The sequence below is a fragment of the Sus scrofa genome, chromosome X (assembly GCF_054392235.1).
Source record: "Sus scrofa isolate SSC_HxYL_T2T_F1_AM1 chromosome X, Sscrofa_HxYL_maternal_Yorkshire_Landrace_v2.0, whole genome shotgun sequence".
Taxonomy (NCBI): domain Eukaryota; kingdom Metazoa; phylum Chordata; class Mammalia; order Artiodactyla; family Suidae; genus Sus; species Sus scrofa.
The window spans coordinates 18,746,929-18,761,536 of NC_139401.1; the positions used below are offsets into that span (position 1 = coordinate 18,746,929).

Here is a 14,608-nt window from a genome sequence, read left to right on the forward strand (position 1 = left end):
GTGGGGGGGAACAGTGACCCACGAAGGCTGACATTGCTGTGTTAATTTATAAGAAGACAAAATTGGAAACCATCGACCCAGCCAAGGTTAGGGGTTCAGGGCAACAGGCAGGGTTAAGAGCACAGTTTCCCAAGCCAGACTGCGGGCAAATCCCAGCTCGACCAGTTGTTACGTGACCTTGGGAAAGGTACTTAAGGTCTCGGTGCCTCAATTTTCCCACCTGTCGGAGGGTGATGATAATGCCAGCTTCACAGAGTTTGAGACTTACATGGGCTAATACACATAAAAATGCTTAGAATAGTGTTTAACATAATTAGATATTATTATACAGCTATTAAGAATAAAATTGATGGGGGGGTGAAGGGGGAGTTATTTAGTGGATACAGAGTTTCAGTTTTCCAAGATAGAAAAGTTCTGGAGAGCTGTTTGACAACAATGTGGATGCATTTAGCATCTCTGAACCATGCCCCTAAACGCAGTTCAGATGGTTTAAAAAAAAGTTAATAAAGTGATTCTAAGAACAGGGATAATCATGTGTTATACTCCTGAGTTAGAAAAGGAGACATATTTACACGCCACATGAGCAAAACTATGTAGAAAAATACAGAGAAAAATACTGTTTTCCCTTCCCTTTTTTAGTTCTCGACCTCCGCTAGCCCACCTCAATCCCCAGGATCTCAGACACCTTTACTTCATTCTTCTTGTCAACGATGAAAAATGTCAATATTAAAAAGATAAGGAGTTCCCGTCGTGGCGCAGTGGTTAACGAATCCGACTAGGAACCACGAGGTTCCGGGTTTGGTCCCTGGCCTTGCTCAGTGGGTTAACGATCCGGCGTTGCCGTGAGCTGTGGTGTAGGTCGCAGACGCGGCTCGGATCCCACGTTGCTGTGGCTCTGGCGTAGGCCGGTGGCTACAGCTCTGATTCAACCCCTAGCCTGGGAACCTCCATATGCCGCCGGAGCGGCCCAAGAAATGGCAAAAAGACAAAAAAAAAAAAAAAAAAAAAAAAAAAAAAAAAAAAATCCCCCAAAGTGAAGCTGTAATGAGCTAGTATAGAGGAACAAACAGGAACTAGAGTAATGTTTAGTCATCCACCCAGCATTTTGGGGGTGTCCAGAAGCCTGACGCTTATTCTGTACTGTGTATGGATTCTTCATTAAACAGATGAAGGTCTATTCAACAAACCCTACTGCTGTGCTAGAAAGAAAAGGCCTATTTTTTCCTCTGCCCTGTATTTTAGAGTTTAATGAAAAATTAAACCTTTAATAATAAAAAGAATAAACCTCTAATAATTCAACTGCATTAAAAGCACTGCTATATTGCCATATTTTAGTCGGAGGTTTGGGGGGGGCCCCTCATTTGTAGGTAAGGAGCCGCCCCGGAGCACCAAAGTAGAGGTGGAGGTAGGACCCGGGGTGTGTGTGGCAGGGTGCACTAGACACAGCCAGGCCCAGACTTCTGCTCTTTTCCAGGTCGGGCGAGGGCGGCGGGGATCCAGGGATCTGTCATTACGCTTCTGCGATAAACACATGCCAAAAAGTAGAAAAATTAAAAAAAAAAATTAAAGGGTGAAAGAAAAAAGCACCTCCTCCTTTTTTATCCGTGCTTGCTTTTCAAAAGTTTGCCGAAAAGAGGGCTTCTGCCCAGCTTGGTTCCACTGGGGCTCGAACCCAGGACCTTCTGCGTGTAAAGCAGACGTGATAACCACTACACTATGGAACCCTCGCGCGGGACACCCTCCACATTAGTTTATTCATAGTGTCACATGAGAACCAGCGCCTCCGCTGAAACCCCGCCCCCCCGCCGTAGCTCCGCCCCCGCGGCGGCCCCGCGCCGCCTGCGAGATTTGGTGTTCGCGGCCGGGTCCCGGGCTCCCGCTCTGGCGTCTGGACTGCTTGCTCTCTTTTGCCTCCCGGAGTCGCCGCCCCTGCGACCCAGGCAAAGCCCGGGCGCGGGTTCCCCACCCGGCGAGAGTGCCACCCCACGAGTCACCCCTCCCCAAACTTTGCCGCAGCCGGAGCGTCCGCGAGGTCGGCCCGGCGGGCGGAAGCGGACAGTGCCCCGGGCGCGCGGCGCCTTCTGGCAGCTTCCCTCAGCCCGTGAGGGACCTGTCCTCCCCCCACTTTCCCCACCAGCACATGAGCCGTTTCCGGCCGCGTCGGAGGCCTTGAGTCCGGAGCAGGGCGCCCAGGAGCACCACATGGAGCCAAAGATTCAGGCAGCGCGGGGTTTGGGGGTGGTCTGGCGGAGCCTTTTTATATTGACCTTTATTTTGCCAGGGTTGGAAAAGGCGTCTGTCTGTTGGCCTCTTGCCTGAGGCTATAGGCTTTTAATGCTCCCCTGCCTTTTCCCACAGCATCTCTCCCCTCCCGAAGCCCCGGAGGGACTAAAAACTACAGGGCTTTTATTTGATCTTATTTGTCTGGGGGTGGGGGAGGGGTGGGGGATCCGTTGACGACGCGCGGCCCCTTTAGGGCTGGGAGGGATGAAGCCAGACCGGCCGCAAGATTTGAGGGGCCCAATGCAAAATGAAAATAACAGGTTCCTTGATCCTGTTATTAATTCTAAAACGACAACTGCAGAGCATTGAACCCTGCGCAGGCCTGTGAGAGTGCAGGTCGGTCCTAGCCCATGAACCTGCCCCTGTGCTTCCAAGACTGTGGTCCCAAGAAGGTGCTGGAACCCTCCATAAAGAAGGGTGCCTGTAGGATCTCATTTCTTGGTTTTCATTGTCGGTGCCATTCGCCCTCCCCATTTGCCCTCCCCAGTGCTTCTGGATGGATCTTCATTACTATCCTAGGATTTTCGGTGCTGGCCCTTCCCAAGCTTGAGAACCCATTTAAAACCATTTGGGAGGCCTCTTGAAGTGCTGAGCTGGACATGGCTGAAGGCTGCGGCTGTCCTTTTCCCTGGCGTCTTCCTTTGAGGCTGACAGAATGATGGAGAAATAATACCCATTCAGCCAACTCCTGCCTTCCTGGGAAGGTCCCTGGGAGAAACAGGTGGGTGGAAGGCACACTGATCTGGGGGTGGTGATCCGGGATCTAGTGCTGCCTTGGCTACTCACTAGCTGTGTATTTTTTATTTTTATTTTTGTCTTTTTAGGGCCGCATCCGCAGCATATGGAGGTTCCCAGGCTAGGGGCTGAATCGGAGCTGCAGCTGCCGGCCTCCACCACAGCCACAGCCACACCAGATCCAAGCTGCGTCTGTGACCCACACCACGGCTCATGGCAACACCAGATCCTTAACTCACTGAGCGAGGCCAGGAATGGAACCCGCAACCTCGTGGTTTCTAGTTGGATTCGTTTCCGCTGCGCCACTCGGGAACTCCTAGCTGTGTATTCTTGGACTGACCGTTCACCTCCCAAACCTCCATATGCCCTTTTGTGAAATGCATGGGTTGGCCTAGACACCCCTACTCTCCCCTCTGAATTAACTCTGCTTTCCAGGTTGGGAAAATGGAGGCACGTACCTGCCGTGTAAGTTCTCCATGGAGACAGAGGCAGGCCGGCTTGGGTTCTTTATTTACTACCAGGCTTCCTCTATCCTGGTTAGCGCCCAGTAATATTCATCACGGGACCCTTGCAGGATGCCTTTTTCGTTAATGCGTTTCAAGAGGCCTCTTGAGCACTGATGCTTGAGCCAGGAGATGACCATGAGTGGATAGTCAGCCGCTAAAGGAGGAATTCATGAAAGCTCCATGTTTCCCGCTAGTCCCTGAGCCGTCATGACTCCAGGGATGCCCACTTGTCAGGATGTTTCAGTTGTTCCTAAACTCTTGTCAGTTCAGAGCAAGGGCCCGAAATGACACTCACCTGTTGTGTTTTGGTTTGTCTTTCGGGAATGCGTTGCCCTTCCTCCGGCTTTCTGTTTGCCCTCGCTCTAAGGGGAGGGTCCCGCGCATCCCCCTCCAGGTAGAAAAGAGGCTGGTGCACCTCTGACAAGGAGGGAGACTTTTGTTGTCGTCCCCCCCCCCCCCCGCCCGCCCGCTGCCTTCAAGGGGTCTTCACGCTCTCCGTTGTTAGCAAAGTGCAATCTAGTTGAAAGAGCACTTTTGCATACATTCCTACGAAGTAGCCGTGGTAAGAAGTATCACCATCTCCGTTTTCCAGCTGAAGACGTCGAGGCTGAAGAGTTCGAATGCCCCGCCGAGTGAGACGAGTCCGCTGGTGAGTGGCAGAGCTGGGCTCCCACCCAGTTTTCTGATACCGAAGTGATTTAGGGGCGGCCCTTGTCCATCAGGGCTACATGCTTTTCCCACAAGCGTGCCACTGGTCTCTTGTAGCATCTCCTATGCATGCCGTGGGGAAATGGATACCTTTCTTGTCTTTTATCATTTTTAAACGGAATCCTCCAAAGGGGGAACCGGCAGCCTGACAGAAATCCCTGCTGATGACTTTCACCTTGATCCCAGCAGCTTCGTGGGTAGAGCCGCAGCTGGCCACCGTTTCGCCTCTCGCTTGGGTCTGGTCATCCAGATTCGTGAGGCCTGTCGCCCCCAGGTCGGCACATAATCATCTGATCAACTCCTAGACAGATGGGTTTAAAAAGTAGCAGATAAAGGAGCTCCCGTCGCAGCGCAGTGGAAACGAATCTGATTATGGAACCATGAGGTTGTGGGTTCGGTCCCTGGCCCCGCTCAGTGGGTTAAAGATCCGGCGTTGCCGTGAGCTGTGTGGTGTAGGTCGCAGACGCAGCTTGGATCTGGCTGTGGCGCAGCAACATCTCTGATTCGACCCCTAGCCTGGGAACCTCCATATGTGGGAGTGCAGCCCTAAAAAGGCAAAAAAGAGCAAATAAAGACTAGAAGTCACTTCAAACTTTTTGAGTCCTCTGATTTCTCAGATGTTTAGTGTGGCTTCCCCCAGCGTTTGGCTTCACTGGTGGAGAGTAACTCAACCAGAGAAACCGCAGCCCCACACACTGAGCTGACTTGCTAGGAAGCTCAGTGGACCTGATTTCACTTACAGACGATTATACTCTGTCTTTTAGTGCGTATTCAGGAATTCATTAAGGAAAGCGAATGGTTATCTTAGTGCGGCAGAGTTCACCTTATTTCTCCCCTTCTACAGCTCGTCAGAATGTTTGAAACTAGCCTGTCGGAAGGGGTATTTGCTCCTTTTTTCCTACCACCTTTTTGTAGTCACTCACATCCCCTGTCTTCTTAGCCAGTTCAAGTTCTGTGGTCATTTTTATCCCTCCTTTGCCTCTTTGTTGCTTGTACTTGTTGATATAAATCAGGCTGTTAAATCTATTTCTCTCTCTACTGCGCCCCAGGTAGAACACGCATCCAGGCCTACTGGTTTCACGTTAGATTCCTGACTAAGTGCCTCGTGTGAGTTTGTTTTTTTTTTTGCCTTTTCTAGGGCAGCACCTGTGGCATATGGAGGTTCCCAGGCTAGGGGTTCAATTGGAGCTGCAGCCGCCAGCCTACACCACAGCCACAGCAACATGAGATCCGACTGTGTCTGCTACCCACACCACAGTTCACGGCAACGCCAGATCCTCAACCCACTGAGCGAGGCCCAGAATCGAACCCACATCCTCACGGTTCCCAGTCGGATTCACTAACCACTGAAGCACGACGGGAACTCCTTGTGTGAGTTCTTAATGTGGCCCAGAATTGTGTCTCCTTTTCCTGTCCATTCATTTTCCATCAGCCCTAAAGGACAGCTTCATGTCTTCTCTCCCTAAACTTTCTGTACCTCCTTCCGCACCCTAACGTACAGCTGATGACCTGGTTTCCTTATTTGAGCCAAAGAAGTGGAAGCAATCTGAAGAGAATCTCTGCAGGTACCCCCCCATCTGCTCACCTCCCTGCATCTGGCCCTCCTAGATCTAGACCAGGGCCCTGCCTTCTCCACCACAGCCCTGTTGACATTCGGGCCTGGGGAACTCGCTGTCCTGGGGGGCTCTCCTGCATATTGTGAGATGTTTCACAGTGTGCGTGGCTTTTACTCACCATTCCCCGAGTTGGGACAACCCTACGTGTTCCCAGATGTGGGGGGTGAGCAACCCTGGGGGCTCTTTGGCAATGTCTGGCCATGCTTTGTGCTGTCCTGGTGGGCGGGGGGATGCGTGTGCTGCTGGCCTCTGGCGTGTAGAGATAGGGATGCAGTGGAACATTCTGCAGTGCACAGAACAGCCGCCCACAACAAAAAATAACTGGGTCCCAGGTGTCAGCAGTGCCCTGGTTGAGAATTCCTGCCCCAGATGACTTGTCTGTGTTCCTGGCGAAACCCAGCTCTCTACCCCCGCTCGCCTACCCAAGGAAAGCGCTCCCGCTTTCTCCTGCATCATCATTGACCTTCTCTGTTAGATCATTGCCATCAGCAAACGAACGTGCTGTCACTTTTCTCATCATTAAAAGTTATCTCTTGGAGTTCCCGTCGTGGCTTGGTGGTTAATGAATCCGACTAGGAACCATGAGGTTGCAGGTTCGATCCCTGGCCTCGCTCAGTGGGTTAAGGAGCCGGCATTGCTGTGGCTGTGGTGTAGGTCGGCGGCCACAGCTCCAGTTGGACCCCTAGCCTGGGAGTCTCCATATGCTGCGGGAGCGGCCCAAGAAATGGCAAAAAGACCAAAAAAAAAAAAAAAAAAGAAAAAAGTGATTTCTTAATCTCATTCCCCTCTCTTGACTACTCCCATTCCCCTGCTCTCCGTTACAGCAGAACTCTTACAGCGGCGCCCTCTCCACCCTCCCCTCCCAGCTTTTAGGATATCGCTCTCTCCTGACTTGTGTCCGACCTCAGCGGTCGCCCCTTCTCCGCCAGCTCTGCGGGATGGCATCTCTTTGGCCTCTACCCCGGCCGTGCCACGGGCCTCAGCTCGTAGACGTCTCTACTCCTTCTCACCGCTCTGGTGACCTCATTCAATCTGATGGCTTTAATTACGGTCTGTAACATAGAGGACCTCCACATCTCTAGCTCCCAAGCGCCAAATCTACCTACTAGACATCTTCTCTTAATGTCTAATAGGTGTCTCCGGCCTATTATGTCTGTATCTAAACTCTCCATCCCGGCTCCTTCTCCATTCTGTCTTCCTTATTTTCTTATCTCAGATCGGGGCAATTTCCTTTTCAGTTATTTAGGCTATTTGTTATTTAGAAAAAAATGGAGGACATCATATTTGTCTCTTCCCTCACCCCTGCTCCAGATCTAATCTCGAGAGCCAGTCCTACTGGCTACACTCTCTCTTTAGAAACTAATCACTTTGTACCATCTCCCCGGCTTCCGTTCTCATCAAAGCCGCCAGCCCCTTTTGTCTGGATCATTGCCAAGAACCTCATAGCCTGGCCTCCCAGCTTCTGCCCTTTTCTCCCTACAGACTGTTCTCCGCACAGTAGCCAGAGCGATCCTTTTAAAACCTAAGTTAGAGTGAGTCACTTCTCTGCTTGAAACCCTTCAGTAGCTCCCCACCTTAACTAGGATGAAAGCCAAAGCCTTGCAGTGGCTGCTGCAAGGCCCTACATGATCTGATCTCCCATTTATTATGGCTCTGATCATATATCCTGTTACACTGCCTTTATAAGACTACACTTTCCTCCTTGCCGTTCTTCACAGTAGGCCTCTTCTGCCTCAGGGCCTTTGCACCTGCTGTTCGCGCAGCCTTTAGTGCTCTTTCCCTAGGACACCCCATTGCTTGCGCTCTCACTTCGCTCAGATATTTTCCCAAATATCTTCTGAGCGAGGCCTTTCCTGACTGCCCTATTTAAAATGGCTGTTTTCCTGGAGTTCCCATTGTGGCTCAGTGGAAATGAATCTGACTAGCATCCATGAGGATGCGGGTTCAATCCCTGGCCTTGCTTAGTGGGTTACGGATCTGGCGTTGCTGTGGCTGTGGTGTGGGCCAGCGGCTACAGTTCTGATTCAACCCCTGGCCTGGGAACCTCCATATCCCCCTGTCCTGCTTTATTTTTCTCTATAGCACTTATCACCGTCGAGTTTTTTAGATACTTACTAATTTCTCAAGTAGAATGAATGTTTCACGAGGGCACGGATTTGCTTTTCTTTACTGCTGTATTCCACAGAACCTAAGTAGTGCCTAGTACATTGTGAGTGCTCAAAAAACAGGTCTTGAGTGCCTCTGTTTCAGCATCGAGGATAACTCAAGCCAGGTCAGTCCGTCCCAGTCAGAGCTAATCCTGGGGCTTTTGCGTGAATTCCCAAAAAGAGACATTGCCTTTTCCACCCTGGACTCAGTGTGAGATGATCCAGAGGCCGGAGGCTCTCCTGCCATCTTACTATTGCATTGTGTCAGATGGGCTCTCAGTTGCCTACAGCAGCATGTTCTTGTTGAAAATATTTACTGCTCTTGCCCAAGTAGGATTTTGGCACCATTGCCCCACTGATAGGCTTGACTGGGTGACTGGCTGTCACCAGTCGCATGTGGGCAGAGGTGACATGCATCCCTTCCAAGCTCAGGTGTGAAGAGCCAGCTCGTGATGCGCTGCTCTGATGGTTCCCCTTTGCTATGAGAATGGCAACACCCCAGAGAGAGGTTGGCCTGAATCTTAGAGGGAAGACCACGTGTTCTAGAACTGCAGGCAACCTGCGCAAGAGCAGGAGTGAAAAAGAAACCTTGATAAGCGTGAACCCCTAAGATGTGGGGTATACCATCACCTAAGCTGATGCCACAGCTTAGTTTAACTAGTCCTACTAGTTTAAGAAGAAAATGAGTTTATTAAAGGCTGTTCGGTGGCCCACAGGCTCTCCGAGAAGGCCTTGGGGACACCAATGGTGTCTCAGTCTCACTGCGTCAGCAGAGGTGCCTGCCCGCTGCTGCCCCTTCTGAGTACAGAGGAAGCAGCGCAAGCCAGTGGTCGGGCTCAGAGTCTCTGTCACTGCTGTTTCTGCAGACTGGGCCCTTCTGCCCTTAACTTTGGCGGGAAATGGCTTTCATAACCCTTGACTCCGCGTGGAGCCCTTTTCTAAACTCAGGTCTCTGGCAGAGTGCAGCCTGGATACCTGTGCTCCGGCTCTGAGAGAGGTTGAAAAAGCAAATGGCTTGTTTCTCCTTGGAGGAGTCAAATGTGGGGAACTGGCCAGACACAGGGAGGATGTTGAGAAGTCAGTGTGGGTGACCACAAAGCCTGAAAGACATCCGCTGCCTGCCCGAAGCCTGAGGACAGAGCCAGCAGTGAGGGCTTGGAGCTGAGAAACGAGGCGCCCGGCTGCGAGCATTTAAGGCCTCAACCAAGTCGGGCCGGAAGCATACTCGCTGCCTCTTCAGCCCTTTGAAGGGCGCCTTTCCAGTGTTGCTTCAGCCCACTGGCGTCGGATTGACCGATGCTTGCAGCAGAAGGAGTCCTGATGACTCAGGTCTACAATGGATGGGCATCAGCACAGTGGCTGGCAGTGCTTCCTTGGCGCAGACGCTTGGAAGTTTGAGTTGCCCTCGGTTCCCAGGAAATGAGGAAAGAGGCTGATGGGCATAGGAATCACCGCTTCTGGCCGGTCAGGGTTTTGGTTTTGTGGCCTCCTGGGCAGCCCTCGGTTCTCAGAGGCAACAGGGCGCTCGTTCCCATGTAGCGCAGCAAGCGGGACGGGGGCAGTTAGAGCGTGGGCAACGCGTCTGCGGCAGGTGCTGCTCGGTGCTTACGCAATGTCCACTCTTCTTTTTGTCGATAATAAAAATAAGAATAGGCGTTCCCGTCTCGGCGCAGAGGAACCAAATCCCACTAGGAACCATGAGGTTGTGGGTTCGATCCCTGGCCTTGCTCAGTGGGTCAAGGGTCTGGTGTTGCCGTGAGCTGTGGTGTAGGTCGCAGACGTGGCTTGGACCTGGCATTGCTGTGGCTGTGGTGTAGGCCGGCGGCTATAGCTCCGATTCGACCCCTAGCCTGGGAACCTCCTGGGTACATTAAAAAAAAAAAAAAGAATAAACCTTCGAATAATGCTTCTTCTGTACTAGAGATTATTCCAACTCTTTACTCATATGAACTCTTAGAATCCTCACAAGAACCCTGTGAAAAAGCAACTGTTACTGTGCTTAGTTTACAGATGAGAAAACGGAGGCACAGAATACTTAGGTAACTTGACTAAGTCGCACAGCTAGTAAATAAAGGAGCAGGGTTTTACACACAGGCCATCTGGCTCCATAGGCTGTATTTCGCCTCTGTCCTGCACGTGTCCAGCGAAAACAGATTGATTTCCCAGATTCCCTTACAAAGACGGGGTGACACGGTTCTGGCCAATGAGATGTATGGAAGTAGGTGGGCTTCCAAAACCATTTCTTTAAGAGGAAGTAGACTCCAAATGCCCCATTTTGCCCTTAGTGCTTCACTTTCTCCTCAGAACGCAAATGTGATGCTGGAGGAAGAGCAACTATTTTGTGACCATGAGTTGACAGTGACAGTGAAGAAAGCCATATGTCTCAGCAGAAAGAAGGCTTAGGTCCCAGCCTCAGATTACCTGCTTCCAGATTCCTTGTCACATTGTGAAAAGTGAAATTCCTTTTTTTTTTTTTTTTTTTGGTCTTTCCAGGGCCACACTCGAGGCATATGGAGGTTCCCAGGCTAGGGGTCGAATCAGAGCTGTAGCCGCCAGCCTACACCACGGCCACAGCAGCGTGGGATCCGAGCCTCATCTGCGACCTACACCACAGCTCATGGCAACGCCGGATCCCTAACCCACTGAGCAAGGCCAGGGATCGAACCCGCCACCTCATGGTTCCTAGTCGGATTCGTTAACCACTGCACCACGACGGGAACTCCGAAAAGTGAAATTCCTAATTTTTTTAAATTAATAATTTTTACTACTAATACATCAAAGATATCCTTCTTTTTGGGCCACGCCCATGGCATGTGGAAGTTCCCAGGCCAGGGATCAAACCCGTGCCACTGCAGTGACCTGAGCCCCAGCAGTGATGATTCCAGATCCTTAACACTAGGCAGGGAACTCCCTAACATCCCTAATTTTTAATGCCCCTGTTCAGCGGTAGTTTTAGTTATATGAGGGAAAATACAATCTGTACTGATTAAATATTTCCACATTTCTCACCCTTAGTCACCTCCTATGTACCGTTTTGACAGTGTCTTTCATCTGCCTACCGGCTGCGGAGGGACTGCCCCTCAGTGTCGCAGCCCCGTAATTGTTTACTGTCACGTGCCCGCAGTATGTCTAAGAGCACAGTGTTGGGTCGTGTGGGAGTTTTCTTTCTCTTTTTTTTTTCAAGTGTATGACATGGCCCCATCTCAAAGCGTTTGAAGTACCCTAATTAACCCAAAGGACTAATTTGTTCCAAGATGTTAATGGATGATAATGGCTTGCTGTGGTTTTCCTAACTTGGGATGTTTTTGAATTTTAATTAGACCCTGGTCTTTCCTCTTAAGGAAGAAACTCAAAAGAGGAGAAGGCAGAGGGGGGCAGGATGACATGCAAAAGCCTGTCTCCTAGGAAAGGTGGCCTCGTGTGGGGCTCCTCGCAACACCTGCTCTAGCTCATCCACAGAATCCCCTGAGGCACAGTCAGTGCGCTTAGACTGGATAGATAGCCACTCACGAGAGGAACAGATCCACTGCAAAGACTTCCTCTCACCCTCCCCTCCCTTATTTATATGTCTTGCGATGCCTCCAGTTTCCAGCGTCACTCCCCTGGGACTGTAACTGCGCAGAGAACAATTCGGCTACTCCCCACTCCTACAGAACCCTCTTAAAAGGGAGTGTCTGACGGCAGATCCAGCCAGTGCTAATTGATGATGGAAGTGAGCTTGGCTCCTCCCTCTATGTCCCCAAAACTTACTGTCTTTAGATTTCCAAGTGGATTCAGCTGTGCACACAATGGGACTTGCTGCTGAGCTGTTTGTCGTCGTCTGATGGAAGATGTCGAGGGAGGCGGAGATGTTAAACAAACATCCTCTTTTGTGTTTTTATTAGCGACTTTAAGTATTTGTGATTTTTTGGGGACACCATTCGGGTATAGTATGAAGGCTATATATATAATAATAAAACCAAAACCAATTAGTAGGTTGTTTAACTCAGTTAGAGGCTGTCTGCAGGCTAGCAGCTTTCCTCTGCTAAATCCTGTTAAAATGCAGTGGGTTCTATTTTGTGCAGAATGAGCAGGCTGCCATGACAACTGTCTGTGAATATTATTTCAATATTAGTCATAGGTTTCCAGTGTCTGCCTCTGGGTCCAACGTTCATTCTAAAACCCAGATGCACTTCTGTTCTTAAAGGAGATCTCCTGGACATGTTTACCAAAAACAAAATCAAAATGGTTTCGACCCGCTGGGTTTTTTTCTTTTGGAAGAGAAATTCGAATGACTTCCCGTACTTGGCAGATTGTAGATTTTGTGGCTGTTCTTTTCTTTGGGAAAGGGGGTGTGGATGTCACTTTATACTGCGCTTCCCTATAGATTTGATTAAATGGGTTGAAGAGGAGCCCTGAGATCACTCCTCCTGCCTGTCTTTAGCTGTGTGCCCACCCGAACACTTCCTTTTGCTGGGGCGGAGGATGGGCCCGCTGCCTTGTCTTGTGTTAGGTGCCCATCCCGGGCAGTCACTGTTGCTTGGGGAGTGGGCTCATGCTAACTGGCTTAAGCCAGTCAAGGCTCACACTTAGAGTGGGGGTGGGGGTGTCAGTCCCATGCAAACCACAGGCTTAGAATGGGGAGAGGGTTGATCTTAAAAAGGAAAACTGGGAACTACTGCAGGGGATCGTGGGGAATGCTTGCTGGCCATGTGGTTAGGGAGCAGAATGCTGGGCAAATAATAACATTCACTGATTACTAGCTCTAAGCCAGGTACCACTGAGGCTGCTTTACAAGTGTATTGGTTAGAGAATGTGTTTGGCAGCGTGTGATAAGGTAAATGAAACAACAGGGACTTCACACAGAGGGGTTGGCTTTTATCTCAGGTGAATTTTTTTTTTCTTTTTAGGGCCGCACCGGCGGCATATGGGATTTCCCAGGCTAGGGGTCAAATCAGAGCTGCAGCTGCCAGCCTACACCACAGCCACAGCAACACAGGATCTGAGTCATGTCTGCAACCCACAGCTCACAGCAACGCTGGATCCTTAACTGAGGGAGTCCAGGGATCGAACCTGTGTCCTCATGGATACCAGTCAGGTTTGTAACCTCTGATCCACAACGGGAACTCCCTCATGTGATATTAGCTCAAGAAAGCAGCACCTTGACAACATCCTTGTCTCAGGCCCATCCTTCCTCCTTTCTGCATTCTCAGCTTGAGCCTGTCTTCTCTGTGCTGCTCTTCCTCCTGGCATTGTGTCCTGGTTCCAGGCAGAATGGGGGAAGGGTAGAAAGGAAAGGGCTCATGACAGCCAAGTCTTGTCTTTTTTATCAGGAAAATGGCTTTTCTGGGAGCCTCAGCCAGTAGATTTCTGCTTATATCTCATTGGCCAGAACAGAGTCACGTGAGCACCTCTGCTTGCAAGGGACCCTAGCAAATCAAGTTTTGTTGGCTGAGCCCATTGCAGCCTAGGACGGAACTGGGACTTGATTGGTGAGGACGAATGAGAAAATGGATATTGGCTAGGCTCGCATCCCTGGCTGCCACAATATGTTAGGAACCCATTTATTCCTTACATGAAGCCAGTGTGGGTGGCGCTATTACTATCCCAGTTTTTAACAGGCACCGAGAGGTTATGTAATTTTCCCAGGCTCACACACAGCTGGGAAGTAGTGGCGCTGGAAAATTACTCCAAGCCATCTGACTCTAGACCTGAATCATCTGATGCTCTCAGACACATCCTGACCCACAGGCCAGCCCACATTGCTTCCCCAGGGTGTGTGTCCACTCAGGAAATAGAGGCCTCTCCTAGAAATGGTTGCTAATATGTTTAGCACTTTATGAAGAATTTACCACTTACATTATTCCATTTAGATAGTATCATCTCCATTGTAAAAATGAGAACAAGAGGCTCAGAGAAGTAGTAAAAGTTGCCTAAGGGGTTCACCTTCTAAGTGGCAGAGCTGATATTTCCTCAGAATTAGAAGAACTTACTCCTGGTCCCCTTTCCTAATCCTCCTGTTCTTCCACGCACAGTGACTTCATTTTTAAGTTTTAAAAATGACAGTAATTTGGAGGTCCCATCGTGGCACAGTGGTTAACGAATCCACTAGGAACCATGAGGCTGCAGGTTCGATCCCTGGCCCCGGCGTTGCCGTGAGCTGTGGTGTAGGTCGCAGACGCGGCTCGGATCCCTAGTTCCGTGAGCTGTGGTGTAGGCCGGCAGCTACAGCTCCGATTCGACCCCCTAGGCTGGGAACCTCCATATGCCACGGGAGCAGCCCTAGAAAAGGCAGAAAGACAAAAAAAAAAAAAAAAAAAAAAAAAAAAAAGACAGTGATTTGCTCCAGGCCCTATATGAACTTCACAGCCTTCTCGGGAAAAACAGTGCAGGGGGATCTGGGATCTCTTGCGCTCTCGTTTTCCTCGTGGCCTTTTCGTATAGCTGCGTCAACGGGAGCGTGACGTCTCTGCAGGGATTGCGTCCCGTAGACAGAGACCCAAGGGGGGGTTTGCGGATGTGAGAGTGTTCCTGACAAACAGCTCTCATCTACCTGTTCAAGCAAAAGCGTCCTGAAACACGGAAATGTCCTGTCCTGAGTTCCCTCAGGTTCAGATACATTACATTCCCTGGA

At 50.4% G+C, this 14,608-nt stretch overlaps 1 protein-coding gene and 1 non-coding gene across 3 annotated transcripts in view; one reads left to right on the forward strand and one right to left on the reverse strand.

Annotated features, from left to right (window-relative positions):
- Positions 1-1,651: 1,651 nt before the first annotated feature.
- TRNAV-UAC (transfer RNA valine (anticodon UAC)) lies at positions 1,652-1,724 on the reverse strand. Its single transcript has one exon. It is a non-coding gene; the product is annotated as a tRNA-Val (tRNA).
- A 133-nt stretch (positions 1,725-1,857) lies between these two features.
- The window catches only part of PPEF1 (protein phosphatase with EF-hand domain 1), a 139,317-nt gene continuing 126,566 nt past the window's right edge, over positions 1,858-14,608 (forward strand). For both annotated transcript variants that reach the window (XM_021080644.2, XM_021080646.2), the window contains exons 1-3: positions 1,858-2,220; positions 2,771-3,004; positions 4,117-4,173. The gene's annotated coding sequence lies outside the window, so the exon portion shown is untranslated. The remainder of the gene's footprint in view (positions 2,221-2,770; positions 3,005-4,116; positions 4,174-14,608) is intronic.